This window comes from Ovis aries, chromosome 11 (genome assembly GCF_016772045.2).
Source record: "Ovis aries strain OAR_USU_Benz2616 breed Rambouillet chromosome 11, ARS-UI_Ramb_v3.0, whole genome shotgun sequence".
Taxonomy (NCBI): Eukaryota; Metazoa; Chordata; class Mammalia; order Artiodactyla; family Bovidae; genus Ovis; species Ovis aries.
Window position 1 is genome coordinate 26630813 of NC_056064.1, and position 24013 is coordinate 26654825.

Below are 24013 nucleotides of genomic sequence, written 5' to 3' on the forward strand. Positions count from 1 at the left end.
GAAAAAACCTGTTAACTCAGAATTCTATATCCAGGAAAACAAACAAACAAACAAACAAACCTGGAGGATGATGATGAAATAAAGACATTCTCAAATGAAGAAAAACTAAGAGAATCCATTGCCAACAGAGCTGCTCCAAAAGAACTGATAAAAGAAGTTATTCAGACAGAAGGGAGATTATATGAGCAGGAAACGTGGGTCACTGGGAATAAAGAACAACAGAAATTTTATTTATTTATTTTTTCTTTTTAGTTTTTTATTTTTTTAATTTTAAAATCTTTAATTCTTACAGGCATTCCCAAACATGAACCCCCCTCCCACCTCCCTCCCCATAACATCTCTCTGGGTCATCCCCATGCACCAGCCCCAAGCATGCTGTATCCTGCGTCAGGCATAGACTGGCGATTCAATTCTTACATGATAGTATACATGTTAGAATGCCATTCTCCCAAATCATCCCACCCTCTCCCTCTCCCTCTGAGTCCAAAAGTCCGTTATACACAGCTGTGTCTTTTTTCCTGTCTTGCATACATGGTCGTCATTGCCATCTTTCTAAATTCCATATATATGTGTTAGTATACTGTATCGGTGTTTTTCTTTCTGGCTTACTTCACTCTGTACAATAGGCTCCAGTTTCATCCATCTCATCAGAACTGATTCAAATGAATTCTTTTCAACGGCTGAGTAATACTCCATTGTGTATATGTACCACAGCTTTCTTATCCATTCATCTGCTGATGGACATCTAGGTTGTTTCCATGTCCTGGCTATTATAAACAGTGCTGCGATGAACATTGGGGTACATGTGTCTCTTTCAATTCTGGTTTCCTCGGTGTGTATGCCCAGAAGTGGGATTGCTGGGTCATAAGGTAGTTCTATTTGCAATTTTTTAAGGAATCTCCACACTGTTCTCCATAGTGGCTGTACTAGTTTGCATTCCCACCAACAGTGTAGGAGGGTTCCCTTTTCTCCACACCCTCTCCAGCATTTATTGCTTGCAGATTTTTGGATCGCAGCCATTCTGACTGGTGTGAAGTGGTACCTCATTGTGGTTTTGATTTGCATTTCTCTAATAATGAGTGATGTTGAGCATCTTTTCATGCGTTTGTTAGCCATCCATATGTCTTCTTTGGAGAAATGTCTATTTAGTTCTTTGGCCCATTTTTTGATTGGGTCGTTTATTTTTCTGGAATTGAGCTGCATAAGTTGCTTGTATATTTTTGAGATTAGTTGCTTGTCAGTTGCTTCATTTGCTATTATTTTCTCCCATTCAGAAGGCTGTCTTTTCACCTTGCTTATATTTTCCTTTGTTGTGCAGAAGCTTTTAATTTTAATTAGATCCCACTTGTTTATTTTTGCTTTTATTTCCAGAATTCTGGGAGGTGGATCATAGAGGATCCTGCTGTGATTTATGTCTGAGAGTGTTTTGCCTATGTTCTCCTCTAGGAGTTTTATAGTTTCTGGTCTTACATTTAGATCTTTAATCCATTTTGAGTTTATTTTTGTGTGCAGTGAAAGTTACAAGTGGTTGACCAGTTTTCCAGAAATTTAAAATATCCTCTCCTAGTGAATTATTCATGACTGAAGCGACTTAGCAGTAGCAGCAGTAGTAGTGAATTATTCAACATGTTTGATGGCTGATAGCCTTAGAAAGCATCACTATGAACAAAGCTAGTGGAGGTGATGGAATTTCAGTTGAGCTGTTTCAAATCCGGAAAGATGATGCTCTGAAACTGCTGCACTCAATATGCCAGCAAATTTGGAAAACTCAGCAGTGGCCACAGGACTGGAAAAGGTCAGTTTTCATTCCAATCCCAAAGAAAGGCAATGCCAAAGAATGCTCAAACTACCGCACAATTGCACTCATCTCAAAAGTAATGCTCAAAATTCTCCAAGTCACCCTTTAGCAATACGTGAACCGTGAACTCCCTGATGTTCAAGCTGCTTTTAAAAAAGGCAGAGGAACCAGAGATCAAATTGCCAACATCTGCTGGATCATGGAAAAAGCAAGAGAGTTCCAGAAAAACATCTATTTCTGCTTTATTGACTATGCCAAAGCCTTTGACTGTGTGGATCACAAGAAACTGTGGAAAATTCTGAAAGAGATGGGAATACCAGACCACCTGACCTGCATCTTGAGAAACCTATATGCAGGTCAGGAAGCAGCAGTTAGAACTGGACATGGAACAACAGACTGGTTCCAAATAGGAAAAGGAGTATGTCAAGGCTGTATATTGTCACCCTGCTTATTTAACTTCTATGCAGAGTACATCATGAGAAACGCTGGACTGGAAGAAACACAAGCTGGAATCAAGATTGCCGGGAGAAATATCAATAACTTCAGATATGCAGATGACACCACCCTTATGGCAGAAAGTGAAGAGGAACTAAAAAGCCTCTTGATGAAAGTGAAAGAAGAGAGTGAAAAAGTTGGCTTAAAGCTCAACATTCAGAAAACGAAGATCATGGCATCCGGTCCCATCACTTCATGGGAAATAGATGGGGAAACAGTGGAAACAGTGGCAGACTTTATTTTTTGGGGCTCCAAAATCACTGCAGATGGTGATTGCAGCCATGAAATTAAAAGACGCTTACTCCTTGGAAGGAAAGTTATGACTAACCTAGATAGTATATTCAAAAGCAGAGACATTACTTTGCCGACTAAGGTCCATCTAGTCAAGGCTATGGTTTTTCCAGTGGTCATGTATGGATGTGAGAGTTGGACTGTGAAGAAGGCTGAGCGCCGAAGAATTGATGCTTTTGAACTGTGGTGTTGGAGAAGACTCTTGAGAGTCCCTTGGACTGCAAGGAGATCCAACCAGTCCATTCTGAAGGAGATCAGTCCTGGGATTTCTTTGGAAGGAATGATGCTAAAGCTGAAACTCCAGGACTTTGGCCACCTCATGCGAAGAGTTAACTCATTGGAAAAGACTCTGATACTGGGAGGGACTGGGGGCAAGAGGAGAAGGGGACGACAGAGGATGAGATGGCTGGATGGCATCACGGACTCGATGGACGTGAGTCTGAGTGAACTCCTGGAGTTGGTGATGGACAGGGAGGCCTGGTGTGCTGCAATTCATGGGGTCGCAAAGAGTCAGACACGACTGAGTGACTGAACTGAAGTGAACTGAGCAAGTATTACAGTGTTACTAGGGCTTCCCAGGTGGCAGGGTGCCAAAGAATCCTCCTGCCAATGCAGGAGACATGGGCTAGATCCTGGGTCAGAAAGATCCTCTGGAGGATGAAATGGCAACCAACTCCAGTATTCCTGCCTGGAGAATCCCGTGGAGAAAGGAGCCTGGTGGGCTACAGTCTGTGGGGTTGCAGAGTCGGACACCACTAAGTGACTGAGTGCGCACACACACACATTGTAACATTATAATGGGTTTTAATCTACGTAGACGTGACATAACAGGCTGACCTCTGATTCCATCTGCTTCCCTGAAAGCAACTGCTTCTCCCTCTGCTCAGCATGTCTTTTCTCTGCCATGTGGCTTCTAGTTTTTTCTGTAACTCCTGTTTCCTATGGTCATCTTGGCTTCTCTGCCTTCTCTCCATCTTTGATGCTATGGCTACTGATTCTGTCTGTGGTTTCCATACCATTGCTGCCACCACAACCATACACACTCACATCATAGCGAGAGACTGGCCCTGTTCCTTCTGGTTGGGTCAGTTGTTCCACTCAAGTGTAACTCTTAGGGTCCTAGACAGCTTATGATTTGCCTGTGGCTGAACAGCAGTTTCATTTTGTGTAAAGTAAGAATACCCAGAGCTTCCCCTCAGCACAGGCTGTGGATGGGGACTATTTCCTTCTAAGGGGATGGCAGGCCTGCTGGCTGCCAGGTGGAGTACAGCTGCACTAAACTGTTAATCTGAGAACCATGTCATGCACTTTCACCCTTCTAGGCCTTTATATGGTCTATTCTTTCTTTCTGGAATGTCTTTTCCTCTTCTCTGCCCAGAAAACTTTAAAACTCAGCACAAGTCACTCCTTTTCCCCGTGAGTCCTCCTTGCCCATTACATCCATTCTATTCAAGCATTTAATATGCTGTTTGACCCTGTCTGTGCATTTGTCTCCCCAAGCTTTTGGGATTCAGGAGATACTCGTTGCTATTTTCATTACCAAACATGTTCATTCATACATTTAGTCAGTCATTCAACAAACACTAATCAAATGTCCACTGTGTATCAGTCACTGTATCAGGTATTGGGATGCAAATGTGAACAAGGCAGATAGACTCTCTCTCCCCTTGGAGATTAGTGTGCGTTGCACCGTGTGGCACATAGTAAATGCTCAATAACTTATTTTGAATTGAATTGCACTTGCTTATAGTTCCTCTACCAAAGAAGAACTTTCGGCAGGTAACTTTTGACCTTTCTCAGACATCAAAGCCTTACACACGCAAAGCAGTGGACAGTAAAGTGGGCCATGAGGTACCTATCTACAATTTCAAGAGGTTCTTCAAACTTTTTTTTAATCTTCTCTTTTAGTGTTTACTTATTAGGCTGTTTCAGGTCTTGGTTGCAGCATGCAGGCTCTTCCTTGCAGTGCGAGGGGTCCTCTAGCTGTGTCGCACAGGCTCGAAAGCACTCAGGCTTAGTTACCCTGCAATATGTGGGATTCTAGTTCCCCGACCAGGGATCGAACCTGCGTCCCCTGCACTAGAAGGTGTCTTCTTAACCACTGGACCACCAGGGAAGTCCTGGTGCTTCAAACTTGACTTAATCAAAACCCAACTTGATTACACTTCCCAGTCTTTCCTTACATGTCCCACATCTCTGTAAATGACACCGTCATACACCTACTTGCCCCAGTCAAGAACCAGGGAGTCATGCTGGATCAATCACTTTTGCCATCTCTGCCTCTCCTCTGCCCTCTCTTCTTTCTCTCTCCCTACCATCACCAATGGAACAACAGTCTTGACAATTCCACTTCCTTAGCATCTCTTTCGCCCTCCCCCATCTCTATTCCTGCTAACCCTGCCCCGTTTCTGGTCCTTATCATCTCTCACCAGCACTCCAAAGAACTTTTCTCATGGGTCTCCTGTTTCCTTTGCAACCACATCACTTATCTCTTCCTGGCCCCAACCTCATGGATTTCCCTGAAATTTCACCAACATCCTGGAACTCTTGCTGCCTATTTGCCCAGAATGCCTACCTTCTCCCCAACTCTCCTCCATCTCTACCAACCTGGCAGATGCCTACTCAAATTTCAAGACTCAGGTCAGCTTGCTCCCCAAGAAGTCTCTTCTGTCTCCCCAACATAACCTGACCCCCTCCCCCCGCCTTGTGCTCCACATCCTACACAGAATTCATTCTTCACAGTAGTACAGAGTTGAATTTATTTTTTTTTATCATTTTGTTTCCCCCACCAGGCTAGGAACTCCTCGAGGGTACAAATTCCATATTTTTAATGGCTTGTGTATAATAAGGGCTTCCCAGGCAGCTCAGTAGTAAGAATGTGCCTGCCAATGCAAGGAGATGCAGGAAATGAGGGTTCTGCCCCTCAATGGGGGAGGAGTGCAGTAGGAAATGTCAACCCACTCCAGTATTCTTGCTTGGATCCCATGGACAGAGGAGCCTACTGGGCTACCGTTCATACGGTCACAAAGAATCAACATGACTGAGCACGCAAGCATATAATAGGTGCTCAGTAAACACTCTGTGAATGAATCCAGTAAACAAACAAAATACTTTCCTATCTTTATCCTTCTTTTTCTGTGAAACAAGCAACCAATCCTGGGGAACTTCCCTGGTGATCCAGTGGTTGATAAAAATCTGCCTGCCAATTCAGGACGTGGGTTTGATCCCTGGTCCAGGAAGCTCTCATGTGCCACAGAGCAACTAAACCCAAGTGCTGCAACTAGTGAACCTGCTCATCACAACTAGAAAGTAGTCCCCGTTTGCCTTCAACTAGAGAAAGCCTGCATGCAGCAGTGAAGACCCAATGCAGCTAAAAATAAATAATCAGTTCAGTTCAGTTCAGTCACTCAGTCATGTCCGACTCTTTGTGACCCCATGAATTGCAGCACGCCAGGCCTCCCTGTCCATCACCAACTCCCGGAATTCACTCAAACTCATGTCCATCCAGTCGGTGATGCCATCCAGCCATCTCATCCTCAGTCGTCCCCTTCTCCTCCTGCCCCCAATCCCTCCCAGCATCAGGGTCTTTCCCAATGAGTCAACTCTTCACATGAGGTGGCCAAACTACTGGACTTTCAGCTTTAGCGTCATTCCTTCCAAAGAAATCCCAGGACTGATCTCCTTCAGAATGGACTGGTTGGATCTCCTTGCAGTCCAAGGGACTCTCAAGAGTCTTCTCCAACACCACAGTTCAAAAGCATCAATTCTTTAGCGCCCAGCTTTCTTCACAGTCCAGCTCTCACATCCATACATGACTACTGGAAAAACCATAGCCTTGACTAAAAATAAATAATAAATGATATTTTAAAATTACCAGCAATGCAAAGAGGCAAGAAAATATTACCAATAATTAGAAGAAAATAAAGTCAATGGAAATAGACCAGATATGACAGAGATGATGGAATCAGAAGACAAGGGCTGTAAAACAACTACTGTAAATATTACAATAAGATAATAAAGAGAGAATTAAAGATACAAAATAATCAAATGGTAGATCGAGAGAAGATAAATATAACTACAATAAACATTTCATGAGACACATGGACTCACAGATTTAATAACACACTCTTCTGTGCATAATAGGATAATAGAGTGATCACAGTCTCAAACATTGCTGCTGCTGCTAAATCACTTCAGTCATGTCCGACTCCATGTGACCCCATAGATGGCAGCCCACCAGGCTCCCCCATCCCTGGGATTCTCCAGGCAAGAACACTAGAGTGGGTTGCCATTTCCTTTTCCAATCAAAAATTGCTAGTGGGGATGTAAATAGATATCATCTTTCTGAAGGGCAATTTGGTAACATCTAACAAGATCATGGGAAATAGATGGAGAAACCATGTCAGACTTTATTTTGGGGGGCTCCAAAGTCACTGCAGATGGTGACTGCAGCCATGAAATTAAAAGATGCTTACTCCTTGGAAGGAAAGTTATGACCAACCTAGATAGCATATTCAAAAGCAGAGACATTACTTTGCCAACAAAGGTCCGTCTAGTCAAGGCTATGGTTTTTCCAGTGGTCATGTATGGATGTGAGAGTTGGACTGTGAAGAAGGCTGAGCGCCAAAGAATTGATGCTTTTGAACTGTGGTGTTGGAGAAGACTCTTGAGAGTCCCTTGGACTGCAAGGAGATCCAACCAGTCCATTCTGAAGGAGATCAGTCCTGCGATTTCTTTGGAAGGAATGATGCTAAAGCTGAAGCTCCAGTACTTTAGCCACCTCATGCGAAGAGTTGACTCATTGGAAAAGACCCTGATGCTGGGAGGGATTGGGGGCAGGAGGAGAAGGGGATGACAGAGGATGAGATGGCTGGATGGCATCATGGACTCGATGGACATGAGTTTGAGTGAACTCCAGGAGTTGGTGATGGACAGGGAGGCCTGGCATGTTGCGATTCATGGGGTCGCAAAGAGTCGGACACGACTGAGCGACTGAACTGAACTGAACTGAACAAGATCACAGGCTTCCCGGGTAGCTCAGACGGTAAAGCATCTGTCTGCAATGCAGGAGACCCAGGTTCGATCCCTGGGTCAGGAAGATCCCCTGGAGAAGGAAACAGTAACCCACTCCAGTACTCTTCCCTGGAAAATTCCATGGATGGAGGAGCCTAGTGGGCTACAGTTCATGGGGTTGCAAAGAGTTGGACACAACTGAGCAACTTCACTTCTTCAGCAAGATCACTAGTGCATCTACCCTTTGAACCAGCAGTAATGTTTCTGAGAATTCATTATTCAAATCTACTTGCACACAGGCAAAATAATGTGAGGGGAAGGTTAATCATCTCCTTGTTTGCTTTAGCAAAAGATTGGGGGAAAACTTTACATGTCCATCATTAGATGAGTGGTTAAGTACATCATAGTAAATTTATTCAATGGAATATTCTACAGTTGTAAAAAGAATGATGAAGTACTCTGTTCTGATATAGAAAGATTTTCAAAATACAAATTTAAAAGCCAAAATTAAGAATGGAGTGTTTAGTATGCTCTCTTTACATGTATTCATTTTGCTGGCTTGTTCATGAGAAACTCTAAATCATATGAGAAATGAATACCATGGTCTCCAGGAAAGATGTGTGTAGGAACTAGAAAGATTGGAACAGGAAGAAGGTTTTCATTCTCTACCTTTCTATTTATTCTAAAAAATGAATTGAAGTGAAACTAAAGCAATTATAGGTTCTTGGAGACCGTAGGTATTAGTACTATCTTATAGGAAAAGATTTGTCTTTAGGGGTCCAGAAACAACAATATACATGACCTTTTCCCCATTAATTCTTCTCCTGGAAATTTACTCTCCAGAAGGAATTCAATAGGGACTTCCTGGGTGGTCCAGTGGTTATGAATCTGCCTTCCAATCAATGCAGGGGATGGGGGTTCGATCCCTGATGGAGGAACTAAGATCCCACATGCCACACAGCCAAAAAAAAAAAAAAGTTGAACTCATAGAAACAAAGAATAGAATGGTGTTTGCTAGGGGCTGGGGGATACGTATATCTAATGTATAACACAGTGACTATAGTTGATAATGCTGCATTGTATGACTGAAATTTATTAAGAGAATAGAACTTTAGTGTTTGCACCAAAATAAATTTGTTGTTGTTGTTGAGCAGCTCAGTCGTGTCTTACTCTTTGTGACCCCAAGGACTGCAGCACACAGGGCTCCTCTGTCCTCCACTATCCACGGAGTTTGCTCAAATTCATGTCCATTGAGTTGGTGATGCTATCTAACCATCTCATCCTTTGCCGTTCCCTTCTCCTTTTCCCAATAAATAAATAAGTGATAAATATGTGAGATGATGGATGTGTTAACTCAATTGTGGGAGTCACTTCACAATATACATGCATAATCAAATCATTACAGTGTACACTTTAAATCCATTAATGTTAAAATCTTATTTATCAATTATATTTCAATAAAGCTGGAAAAAATATTTGGGAGCCAAAGTACTTTTATGGGGGTAGCCACTTCCGTATCCTCTGATATAGCTTATTGTACATGTGTACCATTCTCTCATTTACTTTCTAAATATGGCATGCTAGAGTTTTTTCTTCATGCCAAAACAACATTGCAGAAAATGTAGGTAATGTGGATAAACAAAAGAGAAGAAAAAATAATGTGAAAATCACCCAAATTATACCACCCAGGGATGTTACCTTTTTGTATACTTCTTTTCCATGTAACCAGGGAGGAGCCCTACAGTGCATACTCCTCCTTCTAAAACAATTTCCCCTCTTACAGCCCCTGCTGCTAATGCTGCCTTAGTTTATACCACATAACTCCATCCCACAGGTCACCAGGATTAGACACCCTCCCTGTATTAGTCAGGGTTTAGTCAGGAAAGCAAACACCACCCTGGGTTTTTCAAACCAAATAAAGGAAATTGGTTCCACAGGAAATGGAAAAGCTGAGAAGCCAAACACAGGATGGTGAGGAGACTGAAGGTTAGCAACTGGCCAGAAACAACTGCTGCTCTAGGCAGAAGGGACAGCAGGAGAAGGAGGTTTTATCAGAGCACAGAGTTCGGGGCCAGTCAGAAGGAGCCAGAACCAAGGAGGGGGATTTCCAGGGAGCTGGAATCACAGAGGCTGGGTCTGTTTGTTGGGGAGAGGAGACTTCTTGGGAAAGAAGTAGCCACAGTCAAGGACCTCACAGGAAGAGAGAAAGAGCAGGAACTATCCCAGCCTTTGCCCTCCTCCTGTTCTCTAACCATCTGTCTTCTCTTGGCCGAACTTACCTAGAAGGCTCTGGGCTAAGGAGCCTGAGGACTGATGGGGAAGGGGACCAGGGAAGGGAATGGGAGTGAGTACAAATAGGCAACTGGCCAGCAATTATCTAAAAGCAGCCAATCAACTGGTTAGCCACACATCACCTATGTAGTATTCTTTTTTTTTTTTTAGTTAATTAATTAAGTTTGGCTGCACCAAGTCTGGAGAAGGCAATGGCGACCCACTCCAGTATTCTTGCCTGGAAAATCCCATGGGTGGAGGAGTCTGATAGGCTGCAGACCATGGGGTCGCTAAGAGTCGGACACGACTGAGTGACTTCACTTTCATGCATTGGAGAAGGACATGGCAACCCACTCCGGTGTTCTTGCCTGGAGAATCCCAGGGACAGGGGAGCCTGGTGGGCTGCCGTCTCTGGGGTCGCACAGAGCCGGACACGACTGAAGCGACTTAGCAGCAGCAGCAGCAGCACCGAGTCTTAGCTGCAGCTTGCAGGATCTTCCATCCTCCTTGTGGCATGTGGGATCTTTAGTTGCAGCGTGTGAACTCTTAATTCCCACACCAGGGATTGAACCCGGGCCCCCTGCATTGAGAGCACGGAGTCTTAGCCACTGGACCACCAGAGAAATCCTACCTATATAGCATTCTTACCAAAAAGGTTTAAGCTGAATCTAATCAAGAGGAAATAATCAGGCAAATCAAATTGAAAGAAATTGTGCAAAACAGCTGGCCTAGTCTCTCCAGGAAGTCAATGTCACAAAAGATGAAAAATAGCCAGAGAACTTGTCTAAACTAAAGGACACTGGGGAGACATGAAAACTAGTTTCTATGTGAGCTCATTATTTGAATACTGGATCCAAAAAATTCATATGTCAATTGTGGAAATATGAATCTGAGTAGCAGATTAGATTACATTGTTTATAACTGCTAAACTTCTTGGTGTGACTGTTTGACTGTGGTTATGCAGGAGAATGCCCTTGATCTCAGGAGATATATACCAAAGTATTTGATATCTTCAACTGACTGCATACGTATATACATGGAGAAAGAAAGTGTGATCAAGCAAATGTAGCAAATGATAAAATCAGTGACTCTAAGGAAAGGGTCTATAGACTTGCAATGTACTATATATGCGACTATTCCAAAAACTGAACGGTTTTCAAACTAAAAACTTGAGAAAAAAAAATAGGCTTTGACCAGTGGCATAAGGAGAAAAAGATGAACTGAACCAATCAGTTCTTAGGAATTAGAACCTAAAAGCATAAAAAGAAACTGCTAGCTCCAAGGGAGGTAGGTACGCTGCAGATGTGGCTGGCTGGTGGGGTGGCAGATCCCACCTTTGAGGAAGAAAATGAAGAAACTGGAGGAGGTACAGCAGATGGACAAGGTAAAAGAAAGAGATTTTTTTCTAAAGAATTAAGGTGTATGATGTATGGGTTTGGAGATGACCAGAATCCTTATACTGAATCAGCAGATATTCTTGAAGGTCTTGTCAGAGTTCATCACTGAAATGACTCATAAGGCAAAGTCAATTGGAGGAAGTCATGGTCGGGTACAAGTTGAAGATATCATCTTCTTGATTCAAAAGGACCCAAGAAAGTTTGCTAGGGTTAAAGACTTGCTTACTATGAATAACGATTTGGAACATGCCAGAAAAGCATTTGATGAAGCAAACTATGGATCTTGACACCTATTGTACTTTCTGAAGCTTCACTATCTTCTGGGGAAACCATACTTAGTAACTATATTTTCCACAGTAAGGTCCAGATACCTAACCATGTGAATGAAAAACAGAGAACACAAAGTTTTCAGGCTTTATTTTCACATCTTCAATTTTAGAGTGATATGTGAGCCTTTAATTGCCTGCCATTATATTACCATACTTGAATTACTTATTGGATTTTAATGACCACATGTAAGTCTAAGTATCTTTGGTTTGCAAACCATTCAGTTTCTTCTGACTCTTGACCATGTCGATGAATTAATATTTATATATGCCATTAATCATATTGTGCCATTGTAGGTTGTACTGCATCTGTTTAATATGTGAAATCTAAATGGCACCTTTGACTTTGATAGCTAAGATGTATTTCATGTATTTCTAAAGCTTTTAGACTACAGTAGTGTAAGTTATTAAAAGATAGTGAAATGGTTTGTGTTTCTTTTAAGGAGAAAATGACATTAGAAAATACAGCCTTTTGTAGGAATGTTTATTTGCCTTAAGATAATTTAATACTCTTCTTTAGATAACAAGAGTGGTTTAATTTTAATTTTTTATTTTTTGAGAAACTAAAAATTTCCTATGAATGTTTCTGTGTTGGAAGACTTACTGGATTAAAAATCTCTGGGGTTTATAATACACTATTCATCAGATTTTAAAAGAACTCATTTCCCCAAGTCAGATTAAAACTTCTGAAAGTGCTTTCAGTAGCAGGAATGGTATTGCTGAAAAAGTTGATGGCAGGTAAGCATTTGGGGTTTCATTAACGTATTTGTTAGTATTTATTTATTGTGAAAATGTGTACTTGACTAAAACCATGTATGGCTAAGGAAACCACTTTTGTAGTTCAGGATATACAAATTTTGTGTGTATTTGGCTCATTGTATTATTCCTGCACTTAGCTTAAAGTAAGGATTAAAATTGCATTTAAAGGGATCACTGGATACTACTCTTTGTGAAACTGAACGTTTTGTGTGCCACTTATAAACATTATCTATGAATCAGTACTTAGGAAGATTTCACTTTCTTAACCTATTAATATAAGGAATAAAGTATGAAAAATTAAAAAGATTACTTAAAAAAAAAGAAACTGCTAGTTAGCAATAAAGTTGTACGTGACAGAAAAACACGGCTGGATTTAAATGAAAGAAAATGAAAGTTGCTCAGTCACGTTCAACTCTTTGTGACCCCATGGACTGTATCCCACCAAGGATTGTCCAGGGATTGTCCATTGGATTGTCTAGGCAAGAATACTGGAGTGGGTTGCCATTCCCTTTTCTAGGGGATCTTCCTGACCCAGGGCCATCTGAGCCACCTGGGAAATCCAGTGCAACAGCAAATTAGGGAATTCCCCAACAGTCCAGCAGTTAAGACTCTGTACTTCTGCAGCAGGGCAGCAGGTTGGATCCCTGGTTGGAGAACTAAGATCCGGCAGGCTGCAAGGGCAAAAACAGAAACAAAATAAAAAGCCCCAACAAACGAAAATTATATGCAAATCAAAATTATGAGGTGGGAGAATGCTGCATAGCACTGTTTGAAAAACAGCAGCCAAGTATTCCTCCCATCTCTGTAGCACATGCCACTTCCCCCATCAGGAGGTGAAGTCTATTTCTCCTCTCTGATATGAACTTGTTTGGCCAAAGATATGCCGCAGAAGTGACACAGTGCCAGCTCTGGACCTAGAGCTGAAGGCGCCTGACTGCTTTATTCCTCTTGGAGCCTTGAGTCACCGTGTAAAGAAGCCCTGCTGGAGAGACTGGTCCAGCCAGCTCCCAGCTATTCTAGACACCCTAGCTGAGAAGCCACACTTGTCAGTGAAGCCAGCATCATCCTCCAGCCCCAGTCAAGCTGACCCAGCCAACACCTGACAAAGCAAGGATGCGCTGTCCCTGCCAACCCTTTCCTAAATCACAGTATCATGAGCCAATAAATAATGGCTATTGTTGTTTTAAGCTAAAGAATTTGGGGGAGGTTTACTATGTAGCCAATAGGGAACAGGATAGACAATCAAGGACACAGAGATGCCTATAAGGAGAGTGAAAAAATTCCTGAGTTTTATCATTCTAGGTCATTCCACAGGTAGACTCAAAACAACCCCCACTCCTTTCTTAAGTTAAATTAAGCAGGGAGGGATGGATTGGGAGTTTGGGATTAGCAGATGAAAACTATTATATAGAGAATGGTCCCAAAGTATAGCACAGGGAACTATATGTGATAAACCATAATGGAAAATAACATGAAAATGTATATATATATATAACTGAATCAATTTGCTATACAGCAAAAATTAACACAACAATGTAAATCAACTATACTTCAGTGAATTTTTTTTTCATGAATTAAGCAGGTCTCTGTTCTCTGTAATAGAATGAGCCACACACAAATATCCCCTCCTATCTTTTCTCTTTGCAAATGTTCTCATTTTTCAAAGAGTCTGATGAATAGCTCTTAGTTGTGCTTGTCCCCACTCATTTCCTTATTTATTAACAGCACCTGAGTTTTTCAACAGTTTGTTGTGAAATGCATCATCAAATAAAAGGGGGGATAAAATCATTCATGCAACCTAAATATAATTATAGTGTAAACAACCATCCACTAAATTTGAGATATAAAACAAAGCCAGTCTTTCCAAACTCTCTATTTACTCCTCTTCTCTACCTCCCAGCACTAAACACTGTGGTGACTTCTGCCATTGATCATTTTTCCGCCTAGACATTTTTCCCTAAACATGCCTTAGTTTTGAAAATCTGAGTAGCAAGCACCAGTGAAGGAGGGTAAGGAAAGGGTGATGCTGCAACTGTTGAAGGAGATGAACTCAACTGTCTCGGGTCATTGTCTGGGCTTCAGCTTCCTTGAGCATTTACGAGAGACTTTTATAGGAAAATCATGAGTAAGATGATGAGTAACACTGGGCATGGGGCTCAGCACCGTTGAGACGTGAGCCAGTGCCACAGCATGGGCCAGTGTTTAGCTGTTCAGCCAGGACACAGTCAGAAGGAAAGGCTGTTCTGTATCTTCTGTTCATCAGGACTTGCCCTCCAATTCTTCCAAGAGGTCAAAGCAGAGCATTTCTAGACCCTATCTACAGCAGGTCAGGCAGCAGGGCATGCAAGAGTGATCAGCGGATTGATGAAGTTCAGAGAAAAATTTGGGCCAGACTCTCTGGGCATTTTGTCCTTGATTTACAAGTCTGTATGAGAGTGGGGTAGGGGGGCAATGGTGGTGGTGGCCCTCCACCATGTTGTCTCTCTTTGGGGTTGTACTGCTTCAATCTGTTTCCTTCCGAATCTAGTGCATAGCTGTCATCCTCAGATCGCCCATCATCCTCAGATTCCTTTCACCTTTCTCCTGTGTCAGATTCCTATTTATGGTATTCCATGCTGGAGGAGGAAATGAAAAACTACTCTAGTATATTTGCCTGGAGAATCCCATGGACAGAGGAGCCCGGTGGGCTACAGTCCATGGGGTCACACAGAGTTGGACATGACTGAGTGGCTGAGTATGTATGCACACCTTCCTCTTGGTATATTCTCTTGTTCAAAAAGCATAGCTTCCAGTAGCTTCTTCAGAAAGCATGAATGGGAGGGAAATGCATCCTTGAAATCTTGCCTATCTGAAAATGTCTTTATTTGCCCTCAAACTTGACTGATGATTTAGTTAAGTGGAGAATTCTAGATTGGAAAGCATTCTGCTTTGATATTTTTTAAAGAGTTGCTTTATTAATTTTTTTATCTGAGCTGGGTCTTCATTGTGGTGAATGGGTTTTCTCTAGTTGCAGTGTGTGGGCTCAGTAGCCCCTCAGCATGTGGAATCCTAGTTCCCCAGTCAGGGATTGAACCCAAGTCCCCTGTATTGGAAGGTATATTCTTAACTCCTGGACCACCAGGGTAAGTCCCTGCTTCAGTATTTTGAAGGCATTGCTCTGCTGTTTCCAGGGTTATTCACTGAAGTATGAAAAGTCAAACCTAATTCCTGATCTCCATCTCTTTTTCTCTCTCAAAGATTTTTAAATCTCTTTGACCCTGTGTCCTGAAATTTCATGATGATGTGTCCAGCTGGGTGGGACTCTTTTCATCCTTTTTTCTGAGCAGTCAAAGGACCCTTCAGTCTGGAAACTCATGTCTTCGAGCTTGGTAAATTTTTCTGTACTGTTCTATTGATGGCTCAGACAGTAAAGAATCTGCCTGCAATGCAGGAGACCTGGGTGTGATCCCTGAGCTGGGAAGATCCTCTGGAGAAGGGAAAGGCTACCCACTCCAGTATTCTGGCCTGGAGAATTCCATGGACTATACAGTCGGAAAGAGTTGGACACGACTGAGTGACTTTCACTTTCACTTTTATTGGTGACTACCTCCTTCAAATGTTCTCTGTTCTATCTAGAGCTCCTATTATTCAGATATTGAACCTCCCAGGCTTATACTCTAATATTCTCATCTTTTCTCTCCTATCCATCTCTTCATCTTCAGGATTTTTTCAAGTTTATCTTCCAACTCTTCTATTACTTTTTTCAGGTCTACTATCCTGCCTTAATTTTTAAGGCTCTTTTTTATTCTCTTAATATTTATAATTATATAATCCTGTTCTTACAACAGGCCTCCCAGGTGGTTCAGTGGTAAAGAATCTGCCTGCCAATTCAGGAGACACAGGAGACTCAGGTTTGATCCCTGGATCAGGAAGATCCCTTGGAGAAGGAAATGGCAATCCACTCCAGTATCCTTGCCAGGAAAATTCCCTCAGAGGAGCCTGGTGGGCTATAGTCCATGGGGTCACAAAGAGTTGGAGACGACTGAGTGAGCATGCATACGTGTTCTTACAACATGAATTCGATATATTCTCTTATCTTTAGGAATTTATTAGTGAGAGATTTTTAAAGTATTTATACCCCTGTACCCTGTGTGGTTGTTTTGCTGTGTTTTTTCTTTTGTTTTTAAGTCTTATCTTCAATGTCAGAAGCAGGATCTGATTCTTTTGCAGGGAACTTTCTTCCACTCACATTTTCAACCCATACAAGTTGACTTACCATTTGCTAATTCTTTTGTCCTGAATAATATACTTAACTTGCCTGGGCTTTAGTTTCTTCATCACTTAAATGAAGATGATGATAGAATCTATTTTATTGGGTTGTCGAGGATTAAGTAAAATAATACAGAGGACACAGATTAAGTGCCTTTTCAAGCTTGGGAAGTCTAAATTGTCCAAGGTTACACATCTAATCATAGAAAACTCAGACTCAGATTTATGATTTGACACATAATTAGTGCTCCATAAATTTTGCTATTATGTAATAATAGTTTAGAAGAGAGGAGCACACGATCCAAGCCTGGCCAAAGAGATTCAGCACTGGGATGGTTACTGGAATGATTTGAAAGGAAAGACTCTTTTCTTATTAGGTTATTAAATTGATAAAACACCATCCCAGAGCTGCTACTAGCCTTCTGTGATGGTTAATGTTTTATGTCAAACTGACTATGCACTGGATGCCCAGGTAGCTGGTTGAACCTTATTTCTGGGTGGTCCGTGAAGATGTTTCCAGAAGAGACTAGCATTTGAATGAGTGGGCTGAGTAAAGCAGAAGGCCTTCCCCAATGTGGGTGGCTTTATCCAATCCACTGAGGGCTGACAAAACAAAAAGGTGTGAAGAGGCTGCACTCTGCCTGACTATCTAAATAGCCCTCAAGCACTCCTAGTCCCCAAGCCTTCAAACTCAGACTAGAACCTATGCCATCAGCTCTCCAGCTCTCTGGCCTCTGATGCACCATCGGCTCTCTTTGGTCTCCAGCTTACAGACGGCAGATTATGGGACTTCTCAGCCTCCATAATCACATGGGCCAGCACCTTATAATAAATCTCTTTCTAGTATTCACATTCACACATAATTTACAACAATATATAATTTAAGATTCCCTAATTTATACAGATAAAAATCTGGGGACCATGTAGGAATGGATAATAAGGGTGTGAGATGATAGTGGAAGGAACATAAAATTGATCAGGTCAAATATATTGCTATGGGCTCACTAAGCAGAGATTCTGCATTTAGTCTACAGCTTGGGAAGTTAGAAAGGGCTCTGACAGTTAGGTTGATTGGCTGAAATATGGGCCAAGAGGGGTTGGGGGGAGTGGCGCAGTGAGTGAACTAGAAATGCTGAACCCACCTTGGTTAAATGTGGAGGAAAGGATTCAAAGGATCAGGGAGATGGGAATGTTACAGGGGACCTGTCATTTATGGCTTAGCCACCTGGGAGGGTCTGGAAGACAGCACCACCGCTACTGTAAGAAGCAAACTTGTGAGGGGAGCCTCCTCAGAGCCTGGAGGAGCTCTGAGATCGCTCTTCCCGATAGGCTAGACCCCCCAGGGGGAACTGCAGCTAATGAACTGGGAAACCTAAAGGTGACGGGAATAGGAGACCCGGGTTCAATCCCTGGGTCAGGAAGACCCCCTCGAGAAGGAAATGGCAACCCACTCCAGTATTCTTGCCTTGAAAATCCCATGGACAGAGGACCCTGGCGGGTTACAATCCAGGGGGTCGCCGAAGAGTCAGACACGACTTAGTGACTAAACCACAACAACAAAAGGCGACAGGGGTAACTGGATTCCAGAACGATGAAGGCCAGGTTATAGCACGCAACTCCCCAAAGGCAAGAGGGGCTTGACTGCCATAATGGGTAGCAGAGTCAAAGTATTAATCAGCCTCTCACTGACCTAGTTGGATGGTTGATGATGGTGTTCCAGAAGTGAAACAGATAGGAAGCCTATTAAACTTGATTTGTGTAAGCGAAAGAATTCCAGGTCAAGTGAACAAAATGTAACTAGAATAATGGTTCAACAGTCAATTCCCAGACTTGAGCCGGTTTACAGACCCAGAACCCCATGAATGAAGGGGAGGCCAGTCCCCTTGAGGAAAGAGCCTGGTATGCTATCCAAAATTTATGCTATCGATTTTTCTCCCAGCCTTCCCCTCAGGGGACCTATAGCTTTTACCAGAGTAACTGTGCATCGGTGGAAAGGAAACAATTAGACCTTTCAAGACTTTGGGGCATTGGCTCTGAACTGAAGTTAATTCCAGGAGACCCAAAATGTCATTAGGAACCCACCAGTTAGAGGAGAGCCTAATGTAAGACAGGAGATCAATGGAGTTTTAACTCAGGTCTGTCTCATAGAGGTTCAGGGATCCTTGAGCCCATCTTGTAGTTATTTCCTCAGTTCCAGAATGCTTAATTGCAATAAATATGCTCAGAAGCTAGCAGAACCCCCTCACTGGTTCCCTGAAACTGTGAAATGCTAGCTAATATGGTGGGAAAGGCCACGTGGAAGCCCCCAGAGCTGCCTCTATGTAGCAAGGTAGTAAACCAAAAGCAATACTGCATTCCTGGAGGCATCACAGAGATCAGTGCTACCATCAAGGATGTCAACGATAAAGGGGTGTTGATTCCCACCACATCCCCATTCAACCTGCTTTTCTGGTCTATGCAGAAGACAGATGGGTCCTGGAGAATAACAGTGGATTATCATAAGCTTAACCAGGTAATAACTCTGATAGCAGATACCGTACCAGAGGTGGTTCCTTTGACTGAGCAAAGTAACACATCTCCTGGCACCTCACCTGCAGCTACTCATTTGGCAAATGCCTTTTTCTTCACCTCATTAAGCAGTCTGCTTTAGGTGGCACTGCCAATAATAGACCTTTACTGTCCTACCTCAGGGATATTTTACCTCTCTAGCCTAATGTCATAATTTAGTTCATAGGAATCTTGATCACCTTTCCCTGGGGCTTCCCTGGTGACTCAGACATAAAGAATCTGCCGGCAATGTGGGAGACCCAGGTTCAATCCCTGGGTTGGAAAAATCCCCTGGAGAAAGGGATTTTATCCCTTTATGGTAACTCTCTCTGGTATTCTTGCCTGGTATCCCATGGACAGAAGAGCCTGGCAAGCTACAGTCCATGGGGTTGCAAAAAGTTGGATATGACTGAGCAACTAACACTTCACACACTTCCTTTCCACAAGCTATCACTCTGGTGCACTACACTGACATTAGTCTAATCAGACTAATGACTAGAGCACTAGTAAGCAAGAAGTAGCAACTACTCCACACTTGGTAAGACTCTTGCCCACCAGAAGGTGGGAAATAAACCCAACAAAAATTCAGTGAGTAGAAGGTAGTTATCAATACCAGCCACATGGCTAGTCAGAGTAATGAGGATTGTTAACTCATAGAGGTTTCCTTCTTATTTTGTTATGATTGTGTGTGAGTTATCTTTTCTTTCCTCTCTTATTTCCTTATCATGCAACATAAGATGTACTGACTTGAGACCATAGTATTTAAGTATTGTTAATTCTACATCATACCGTTTAAGTTAGAGGATAACAAGGAGAGTAAACATCACTCAGGGGCTTTACCTCCTCTTCTGAGGAAGAGGCTAGTGCATTTTCAGTTTTATTGTGGCCGGTGGAATTAAACCTTTATTATTCTTTACTTGGAGATTAGTATGGTTTAAGAAGATACACATGAGCGTCAGCTTAACGGGGTGGGCGTGTGATGGTTCATTTTATGTGTCAACTGGATTGGGCCACAGGGGTGCCCAGACAGCTGGCTACAAATTATTTCTGGGTGTGTTTGCCTGAAGGTGTTCCAAGAGATTAGCTTTTGAGTTCGTGGACTGAGGAAAGAAGACGGCCCTCCCCAGTGTGGGTGGGGCTCATCAAATCCACTGAGAGCCCAATAGAACAAAATGGTGGAGGAAGGCTGCATTCACATTCCACCTGATCCTTTGGGTCAGGACTTCAATCTTTTGCTTTCAGCAGTTCGGGTCTTGGGCTTCAGACTCAGCCTAGAATCTACACTGTCAGCTCTCTGGCTGTCAGCCTTTGAATTACACCATCAGCTTTCTGGGTCCCCTTGGCTCTGTTTATCTGGAGAAAACTGACTAATACACCCTCTTTAACAGCTCTCAAGGAGAGTCTATGTAAAAGTAAAACCAACACAAAATAAGAATTAAGAGATGGAAACAGATTACTCATGATGATGTGAGTCCCCAGATCCAACCTGCCTGAGGTATTACGTGCCCTGACTTTCTAGTACCATGAATCAATACATTTCTTTCTCTGAAGCCACTTTTAGTTGAGTTTTCATCACTTGCACAGACAAATTGCAACACAATGAGAACATACCATTTTGAACTTATGTATTTCACTTAATATATCGTTACCATATTTTCATGTTATTAAAATTATACTCCAACATTATTTTCTTTGAAGATGTTTGCTCCTTGGAAGGAAAGTTATGACAAACCTAGACAGCATCTTAAAAAGCAAAAACATCACTTTGCCAACAAAGGTCCATATAGTCAAAGCTATAGTTTTTCCAGCAGTTATGTATGGATGTGAGTTGGACCATAAAGAAAGCTGAGTGCCGAAGAATTGACCCTTTTGAGCTGTGGTGCTGGAGAAGACTCTTGAGAGTCCCTGGCAAGGAGATCAAACTAGTCAATCCAAAAGGAAATCAACCCTGAATATTCATTGGAAGGACTGATGCTGAAGCTGGAGTTCCAATACTTTGGCCACCTATTGTGAAGACCCAACTCATTGGGAAAGACTGATGCTGGGAAAGACTGAAGGTAAAGGAGTAGGGTGCTGCAGAGGATGAGATAGTTAGATAGCATCACTGACTCAATGGACATGAATTTGAGCAAACTCCCAGAGATAGTGGAGGACAGGGAAGCCTGGCGTGCTGCCATCCTTGGGGTCGCAGAGAGCCGGACACGACTTAGTGACTCAACAGTAACAATAAATTAGAACTAAGAGACACTCAACAATTTCCATACAAGTTTTAAGCCTCACTGTTGAGATACTTTTTTTTTTCCCCTAACCCTTTCAAGTATTTTTGAGGCTCCATCTTCCTGAAGATTGCCTCCAGACTCAGGAGGAACAAGCAGGTAAATCCTTCAAACAGACAGAAATGATAGTGGTGATGGCCACCTAACTCCACGTGTGAACATCCATCCATGACTGTTCTGTTACTGAAGACGGGAGTGGGGGGTGGGGGGCCAGGGCAGGTTCAAGGAAAACTCCCTCTTATTCTTGAATAGCAACAATAAAGTTTAAGTAAGCAAATTCAAAAGCAGAGACATTACTTTGCTGACTAAGGTCCATCTAGTCAAGGCTATGGTTTTTCCTATGGTCATGTATGGATGTGAGAGTTGGACTTTGAAGAAGGCTGAGCGCCAAAGAATTGATGCTTTTGAACTGTGGTGTTGGAGAAGACTCTTGAGAGTCCCTTGGACTGCAAGGAGATCCAACCAGTTTGCCGACTAAGGTCCATCTAGTCAAGGCTATGGTTTTTCCTATGGTCATGTATGGATGTGAGAGTTGGACTTTGAAGAAGGCTGAGCGCCAAAGAATTGATGCTTTTGAACTGTGGTGTTGGAGAAGACTCTTGAGAGTCCCTTGGACTGCAAGGAGATCCAACCAGTCCATTCTGAAGAAGATCAGTCCTGGGATTTCTTTGGAAGGAATGATGCTAAAGCTGAAGCTCCAGTACTTTAGCCACCTCATGCGAAGAGTTGACTCATTGGAAAAGACCCTGATGCTGGGAGGGACTGGGGGCAGGAGGAGAAGGGGACGACTGAGGATGAGATGGCTGGATGGCATCACTGACTCGATGGATGCGAGTCTGAGTGAACTCCAGGAGTTGGTGATGGACAGGGAGTCCTGGTGTGCTGCGATTCATGGGGTTGGACTGAGCGACTGAACTGAACCGAACTGAAGCAAAGCTGAACAGGATTTATATTCAAAGAGCTCAAGTAGGAATTCTGCAACAAAGTTCTTCCTTTGTTGTGACATTTATCTTTTGCAAGGAGGGTAGAACTTTGTGGTTATTTGTTTAATATGTAGTCTGTCATTGCCATCTTTTTCTCTAGAAAGGAAAGAAAACAATTTTATGACTAATGTCAGAGAGTTTTTCTGCTTATAAACAGGATTTTAAACAGTGTTTCCTGAGAGTCATAGAGTAGGAATATTTTGAGTACGGGTCATACAAATCCACTTGAACTAGCTTACATTTGTGAAGGAAATTGTATTTTAAGGACCTGGAGTTAGCCACAGAACTCAAGGGCAGAGATCTGGCTGGTCCTCAAAAACAGGCTCAAAAGAGTCTGGAATCAGGGATTAGATGCTTCCAGAAAGTCCTGTTTATCTCATCAGTCTGAAGTATCAGCCTTCCAAATTCCTGGGAAGGATTGGCCAGCCACAGTCAGGTACTTATCTCTAAAGCAATCAACCTCACCCAAGAAAAGGGTATGAACCTGAGGATTGGGGGAGGTCAAATTCCCAGAAACCTGCTATTGGGAGAGTCCCCAAACCTCACAGAAGAAAAAGCTTGTAGTTCAGTCGCTAAGTTGTGTCCAACTCTGTGACCCCATGGACTGCAGCACACCAAGCTTCCCTGTCCTTCACAATCTCCTGGAGTTTGCTCAAACTCACATCCATTGAGTTGGTAATGCCATCCAACCATCTCATCTTCTGCAGCCCCCTACTCCTTTTGCCTTCAATCTTTCCCAGCATCAAGGTCTTTTCCAAAAAAAAAAAAAAAAAAACTTAGAGGAGGGGAAAAAAATAGGGAAGGGGAAGACTTCCTGATTTGATCAAATATTCTAGACACTCCCTTTTGGGTGGAGGAGGCTGGATTGAGTCTTGGCATCCTGGCTATTTCCTTATTTAGCAACCAGGTACAGGCAGTGCCCCCTGGGTCAGGATTCTGGCCATGGCCATCTTCTCTTCACATAACCGTCCTTGGCAAAGCTCATCTATTTCCAATGCCTTGAAACACCATCTATATGTTGACTGTTATTGTTCTGTTTCTAAGTAGTGTCCAAATTTTGCAACCATGGACTACAGCACGCCAGGCTCCCATGTCCTTCACTATCTTTCAGAGTTTGTTCAATTCATGTCCATCAAGTTGGTGTTGCCATCCAACCAACTCATCTTCGGTCGTCCCCTTCTCCTCCTGCCCTCAATCTTTCCCAGCATCATCAGGGTCTTTTCCAATGAGTTGGCTCCTCGCATCAGGTGGCCAAAGTATTGGAGCTTCAGCTTCAGCATCAGTCCTTCTAATGAATATTCAGGGCTGATCTTCTTTAGGATTTACTGGTTTGATCTTCTTGCTGTCCAAGGGACTCTCAAGAGTCTTCTCCAGCACCACAATTCTTTCAACTGATAAAAGCATCAATTCTTTGGCTCTCAGCCTTCTTTATGGTCCAACTCTCACATTCGTACATGTCTATTGGAAAAACCATAGCTTTGACTATACAGACCTTTGTTGGCAAAATGGTGTCTCTGTTTTTTAATATGCTGTCTACGTTTGTCATAGCTTTCCTTCCAAGAAGAGTCTTTTAACTTCATGGCTGCAGTCACTGTCCACAGTGATTTTG

The 24013-nt window shown here is 42.6% G+C and overlaps 1 protein-coding gene and 1 pseudogene across 16 annotated transcripts in view; one reads left to right on the top strand and one right to left on the bottom strand.

Annotated features, from left to right (window-relative positions):
- LOC105607815 (DNA-directed RNA polymerase III subunit RPC6-like) overlaps positions 1–24013 on the bottom strand; it is a 128962-nt gene that overhangs the window by 71763 nt on the left and 33186 nt on the right. The window lies entirely within an intron of this gene.
- Positions 11089–11697, top strand: LOC114117008 (transcription initiation factor TFIID subunit 13-like; annotated as a pseudogene).